General features: G+C 40.7%; 1 long non-coding RNA gene across 3 annotated transcripts in view; it reads left to right on the top strand.

Annotated features, from left to right (window-relative positions):
- The window catches only part of LOC129690876 (uncharacterized), a 196,163-nt gene extending 191,770 nt beyond the window's left edge, over positions 1-4,393 (top strand). For 2 of the 3 annotated variants that reach the window (XR_008722367.1, XR_008722368.1), the window contains 2 exons: positions 370-495; positions 613-4,393. This is a non-coding gene — a long non-coding RNA (uncharacterized LOC129690876). The remainder of the gene's footprint in view (positions 1-369; positions 496-612) is intronic. The other variant, XR_008722366.1, reaches the window with a different exon arrangement.
- Positions 4,394-7,286: the final 2,893 nt, after the last annotated feature.

Here is a 7,286-nt window from a genome sequence, read left to right as displayed (position 1 = left end):
ACACACACACACACACACACACACACACACACACACACACACACACAATTTCTGCATTGACCACAAAGATAGTGCAGTGCTTCCAAGACATGATCAATTTCCAGTGTTCACCTGATAACCTGATAGAAAGCCAAACACCTAGAAGATGACTCATATCAGACACAGGAGTACCTACTGACCATCTCCTGTTCCATGCTGAATTCTCTGAATAAAAGGCTCTAAGGCTACAAGGATGCTGCTGGTACACAGACACACACAGCACATAGAGCTTGACACTGTCTAGAGTGCCAAGTGATTGTGCGCACAGCTCGGTTTCCTCAGTATCCTGGAGTATGTGATGATAATTGTAATCCTGTTTTATTTTCTCAGATGAGATCTCTACTTAAGAGATGCCAAGTAACTCAACAGAAATCACACAACTGATAAATAGCAAAGGTGGATGTCTTCAGGCTGGATGCCATTCTATAAGACAGTTGAGCTCTTCAGAGCTGATAGGTAAGTGTGCATCTCCCAGAATGCAATGTGCCCAGAGCTGATAATGAATGGGGTGTTGCAGGGTAAGTGTCTTTTCCCCTGTTCTTCTAATCCTGGATTTGTTTTGTTTATTTGTAGGATACTGATGGGCTTGCATAACAATGATATTGGCCCTAAGAGAATGAGAAACGCTTTGCAGAAGGCACAGAAGATTCCTGAAACTGGGAAATGTGCATAGAAACTCAAAGAAGAGTGAAGAAAGCACTTTCCCTCCCCTCCCTGAGCAGGTCCCACCACACTCAACACTTTTCACCAGGGCTCTGGTCACCGCTGTGCTGTCCTCTTTCAATTTGGCTTGATGAAATATTAGTCTGGAAATTTTACTTTCAATTAAACTCACTTGTTGAACTGCCTCCACCTTCAAAGGATTCCATTAGGCTAATTATAGCTATTGCTACAAGGCATTATTTGCACTCAATTTCAGCTTTTAGGCAATTCAGTTCAAATGTTTTATGTTTTTACCCTGCAGAGGTGAATATAGCCATCATCCTTCGTCTTTAGAAACCCCAATTAAAACAGCAGTTTTGGAGGTGGCCATGTCTACGGTAGCCTACTGTGGCTGGCCTTATATGCTGATTAAAAACAACCAAAGACACAATGCTGTACAGAGCATGAAAGCCACCCCGTGTTTATAGGGTTAAGTGTTTAGAAACTGCAAGTTGTCCTTTATATCATGATATCTCTTTGCAAACTAAAGCCAAAGGCAGTGGAAATTCCTTCCAAATTGTAGAGATTTGTCTTTCTGCTAATTGTTGGCCATAATATGGTGCTTTAAGACATCAGCCATAAAAATAGTTTAGTGGAGATTCTATTTGATGTCTGCATTTCCCATGAAATAGAAATTATTTTCTCTTTTATTTATTATTTCCCCGTATGTGAGTACATGTAGGCACTCACAGCTCATAACACAGATGGGGTCAAAAGAGCTTTCTGGAGTTGGTTTGCTCCTTCCTGTGAATTCTGGAATACAGCTCAGGATCCTTAGTGTTTAAGCCAAGCACTTTTGCCCTCTAGGCCATCTTTGGTCTGAGATCACTTTCTTTGTATTCTTAATTCTATCTTCTTTTCTTCTTGTGCCAGCAGACATGTAGCCTAGCTCATGCTTGCCAACCTCATCTCTTTCCATAAGAGTTAAGAACTCAGCTTGTGGGCAGGATGTGTTCTGTATCCCATTACATGCCTACCTCATAGTAGGTGCTTGCATGATGAATAGATAGATGGATAAATGAATCCTCAAAGTATGACTTTGATTTTCTCCTTTCAAAAATATTTGTTACATAAATATTAAATGATTACATTCATTTTAGGGGGGAAAAAAACCCCAGAACCTTTGCAAGAAGATGGAGATACTTCTAATGTATCTTTGCTAACCTTCACCTCCTCCTCATCTCTGCAGAGATTTGTCATCATTTTGGAGCACACTTTTGCATGCCTTGCCTATGCCTTTACGTATACATGCACACAGACAGCTCCATATAGACAGACTTGTGAGCAGATTGCTTTGCCGTATATGTTTCTCACCCGGCAGTCTGTCAAGCCTGATGACACATAGGAGCCCTCTCTTTTTTCTTTTAGCTGTTACGGATTATCATTGTGCTACGTGTATTTGCCACCTTTGATGTGAACCAAATGAATTCATGTGCCTGCAGCTACGCACTCACCTGGGTATAGCACACAGAGATACCAGATGCCAATCCTGGATGCTTTTTCTTAAGCACTGACTTACTAGCTGTCACAGCTAGGTAGTCAGCTCTCCCTCCCATTTGCCACTTAGGTTATGCTGGCTGGCCAGCAAGCCCCACATGTCCTCCTGTCTTGGCCTACTGGCACTGGGATTACAATCTTCTATCACCATGTCCAGATTTTTCACATGGGTTCTGATGATAATACTTAGGTTGTTATATTTGTAAAGCAAGTATTTATCATCTGAGGCATTTCCCCATGCCCTCAAATAAGCTTTTCTATCGGTATTTTCAGTCACTCTATTTCCAGATGCCTTCTTTTTTGTAACTTGATCAGCTAGCCATAGTATCCTTTAGTATTTACACCACATTTCATCAGTATCAGTCAGGTACTTTTGGGATAATGCCAAAGAAGCAAACAGAATTATGCAAAGGTTTGAGGCTTGCCAGAGAGACCAAATATCACTTATCCCAAATCTAGGCCTTTGTGTCCCAATTATTCCATAAGAGTAGACATGATAACTTAGGATAATTTCCTTTCCCTGGACGGTATTTTTCATCTGCACAGTGGGCTCAGGCAGCCTTTTGAAAGTATTAGGAAGAATAACAGAACTTCCATAGTACAAAAAATTTACCTGCAAAATACCTCAGTCACTGTCCTTCTACTGTGTGTTGGATGGGGAAAGACACCAGAGCCCCGGGCTTAGCTGACACAGCACATAGTCTACTATAAGCCCCAAAATGTTGCCTCTATATTTGACTCTTCTTTCTAAATATTTTGCCATCATTGATAAAGAATTTTTGTTTGGTTTGTTAAGTTTGGTTAAATGTTACATATTATATTCTTTTTACATTCATATCCACCCTATTCTCTATGTCTCCAATTCTTGTCAAACTCCTTCCTTCCCAAAACTCCTTTCTCCATTTACGTGTCTTTATTTTGCCTTGTGACCCACTCTGTTTAACCAAGTCTGTCTTTGTAGCCACAAATTTCCAACTATTGGCTGGAGCCTGGTGGACCCACTGTGACTACCTGACTCTTCACAATGTCTGCCCTTCTCTTGGAGTTCTGCAGGATAGGATATGGGTCCTTAGAATCTCTAAACCATCCATGATTGACTGATGATAGCTCAGTTTTGTAAGGGCCAGTATAGGCAACTGTAGCTGCTGTGCAATCATGATTCAATGTTTGTGTCATGCCGTAACAATAGCATTCACAGCACTTTTCTGTGTTTTCTGCCTCTTACATGTTTTTCATTCCATCTTCTGTGACATTCCTGAGTCACAGAGGAGGGTACTACTATAACTCTCCTGAGCACTAAGCCATTATGTATTCCTAGAACCCTTTGAAACCAAGAATATCTGTATTTATCACAGTTCATTGCAAAGAAAAGCTTCTCTGATTAATGCTGGGCATAGCATTTACCTACTAGTTTAGATGAGGGAGGGGGTTACAGCTGGGATACAAAGTGAATACATTGTAATAAATAGGTAAAAAATAAATTTAAAAAGTGGTTGGACTCCATGTCACTTTAAATAAATAACTGTAGGAAGGTTCCCTGTCTACCCTAAGACCTGAGTGATATGGACCTCTGTGAAGCAGGTCTCAAGTTCAGTCAGGAGTAGTTGGTTAGCGATATATCAGTCATGCCACAATTGTACCAGCAGGTGCAACTAGCAGATTGATATTGTAGTTCATGGGAGTCACAGATGAGTAAAAAAACATGTTTTTTTTTTTTTTTTTCTTTCTCAGCACCTTGTATAACACCTATCAGCAATACGAAAGCTATCCAACAGAAAGGAAAACTTCACTTCACTTACAGCTTAATTTATCTTCATGTCATTACTGAGGTGTGTGTTATCTTCAGCATTAGTATTGACTAGTTCTGGTGAGCAACCAATAGCAAGAGCTTCCTTAACAAGGAAACACATAGTGATGGATCTCACGTCTGTCATAGTCATGGTGCTTTTCATTTAAAAAAAAACCATTGCTTTCATTGCAACCATCCTGAAGATACCTGATAAACTAGAGCCAGACAGAAGGAGAGGAGGACACCCCCTCTCAGTGGACTCTGAATGGGGCAGGGAGGAAATGAGGGAGGGAGGGGAGGAGTGGGAGGGAAAAAGGGAGTGGGCTACAGCTGGGATACAAGTGAATGTATAAAATTATTTAAAAATAAAAAAAAATAAATTTGAGAAATGTAAAAAAAAATGAAAAAAAAAACATTGCTTTTAGAAGTAGCATCATCCAACCATATGTGATATAAACCTTTAATTTTTTAACTATTTTAATTGACTTACAATGTGATAGGTTTCCATATGGTTTTTGCATAACCTTGTTTTGATTAATTCTCACATCCCCTGCCTCTTCATTTCCCCATTCCCCACCTCTATCTCTGCTTTGTTCTTGCTCTCCCCCCTTTCTACTTCCATATTGCCTAAGCTCCACTTGCCACCCTCCCTTAAGTCATCGTTGTCCCTGATGGCCCCTTCTAGTTTTCCAGCTTCCATACTTCCTGCAGGTTAAAAAACACAAACGTAAAGATTCAAAGATAGGACCCGTATATGAGAAAGAACATGTGTCTGGTATGGTGAAGGGTAAAACATCTGCCAAAATAACATCGGAAGTTTAAAACCACACTCACTGTGACTATTTCACCTGGTGTTTCAAGTCTCACCTCACCGGCTGATAGGTCATTTCATGAGTCTCTGACAAGACTTGAGAGACCATCAAAGCCCAGCAAGTCTTCTTTCGCAAGAGAATCTTCAGGTGTTCTAGGCCATTGGGACACATGCCAAGCCCTTCAGAGAGCTGCAAGAATAGCCCAGAGGAAGTTCTAAACCACTGTGATTCATGGGTAGGCTTTTCTCTCCTGAAACCTAAGCCATGGGGTATTCCCCCTCTTTGTAGCTCAGGACCTCAAGGGTCACTGGCTTGTCTTCATATGCCTAAGGTGGCTTTGCCTCACCAGGAAAGGTTTGCCTTGCCCTATGGCAGGAAAACTCTGGCCCTTGGTCTGTAGATGATGTGGTTGCAGGTGAGAGATCATTATGAAGCGGCATGAAAGGTACAAAAGGAGCAGTAACCCTGCATCGTCTGAGGGTTTTGTGTGCCTCCATTCCTGAAAGTCACTTTGCTCATGTCTTCCCAGGGTTGAGTAAATTTCTGTATGAATGGGCTAATACATTTCTCTGTACCAAGATGCTAAGAACACGTGGCTAAACCTCTTCCATTCTCTGCTTCCTACCAGCTGAGCCAACTGGTGAAATGAAGCTATGCAATAGCCACTTTGCCCTCTCCTTTTTCTTTTCTTTTTTTATGGGGAGGGGGAACCAAAACCATACATTTTCTGGGTGTGGTAGGGCACAGCGGTTATTCCAGCACTTAGAATGTTGAGGCTGGAAGATCAAGATTTGCAAACAAGCCTGGGTTAAAGTCCAAAACCCTGTCTCAAAACAGGAGTAATGTAACTTAGAGGTTCTGAACTCTAAGTATCTAGAACACACACACACACACACACACACACACACACACACACGAGCAAAAGGAATGGAGAAGATTTCAGTGGCAAAGTGTACATGGCCAATTGATGATATAAATTAGAGGATGATGAAGTTCTTGCTGCTGTTAATAGTTGATTTTCTTGACTATATTTGTTTGAATCTCTTGTAGGTCAATTAAAATCAAGTTGTCTCCTGCCACCCCATATTTCACATTCTCAGCCCTCATACCATGTATAATCAATCACAACTGGTAAACTTTCAATAAGAAGTCAACTTACCCTATGAGTCATAGATTCTTGATTGGAATAGCTTGATGTGGGGCAGACTCACACATAAATTCCTTGCCCTCTTTATTTCAGCTTCTGGAAACTCCTTTCTTCCAGGGGCTTCCCTGAGGAACAGGGCATGGGGTACACAGACACACCACAGCCCTGGCTGAATTCTGCTTGATACCAGCTGCTCCATTTTCTTTCTGTAGTTATACCTCTCCTCCCTCAGAAATGCCCCAACTGGGAAGATTTCAGGTTTTAGATAGACTACTCTGGGAGGCCTTAAAGACAGATTTAATTCTTTCCTGTGTATTTCCCTATTGCAGCTCCCCTGAAAGGAATTAGAAAGTGGAGTTGTAAAGGTTGAGTAAGCTAGTATGTGTATTATTAATCTCCCCCACTCTGTGTATGGACATTTTCTGTTGATCTTTGTACTCAGGCAGCACATCTGGTGACTTTGCCATGTCTGCAATGAACGCCTGAACTTCAGGTGGGTCCATTTTGGTTTCACATAAGCAGTCCTCTGCCATCTAGCTGTAACTAAGTTCCCCCAAAGTTGTTAAACTTCGAGAAGAATGAGGAGTGAGAGTTCTTTGACCCTGAATTTGACCTACCAGGGGAGTGGGAGCTACGATTCTTAATCTTTACTATCCATTCTTGTCTTCTCTCCGTTTGTTCTCTATATGCTAGAACTGCAAAGTAAATGCTCATATCTGAGAAAGTATATTGAAAATATTAGTTATTCATAATATCATGGATCTTTGCAATATAAGAACAATTGTTCTATATAACTGATGTCTGTCATTCTGTAGATCACTCCCCACAAATCACTTTATTTTTCCATCCATAGTTTTCTTCCAGCAATGCCTGTATTAATCCATAACTTTTCAACTAGATGTTGAAATTTCCTTTTATCCAAATCATTGTTAGCAACAAAACATAACTTCCTAACTTTCCTTCTGTATGTAAAATTTTACTTCTAGCATGCTCTGTATCCAAAAGTAATAACAGAAGTGGAATCACTGAATTAAAGAATGTAAATGTCACTCTGTATGTTTACTTGTGTTTAAATGAATGGATTTGTTTGTTTTTTTTAATAGGTATAGATTTATCAAATCCGATGAGAGCCAGCTGGTGGTGCCACACCCTTTTAATCCCAGCACTAGAGAGGCAGAGGCAGTCCTCTGAGTTTTGAGGACAACCTGGTCTGCAGAATGAGTTCCAGGACAGCCAGGGCTACACAGAGAAACCCTGTTTCAAAAAGGAAAAAAAGAAAAAAAAAATCCATTGAGTTGTA

Source organism: Psammomys obesus, unplaced genomic scaffold (assembly GCF_907164565.1).
Source record: "Psammomys obesus unplaced genomic scaffold, mPsaObe1.curated_primary_1811, whole genome shotgun sequence".
Lineage (NCBI taxonomy): Eukaryota > Metazoa > Chordata > Mammalia > Rodentia > Muridae > Psammomys > Psammomys obesus.
The sequence above is the reverse complement of the archived record's forward strand: the minus strand, read 5'-3'. Positions and strand labels throughout refer to the sequence as shown.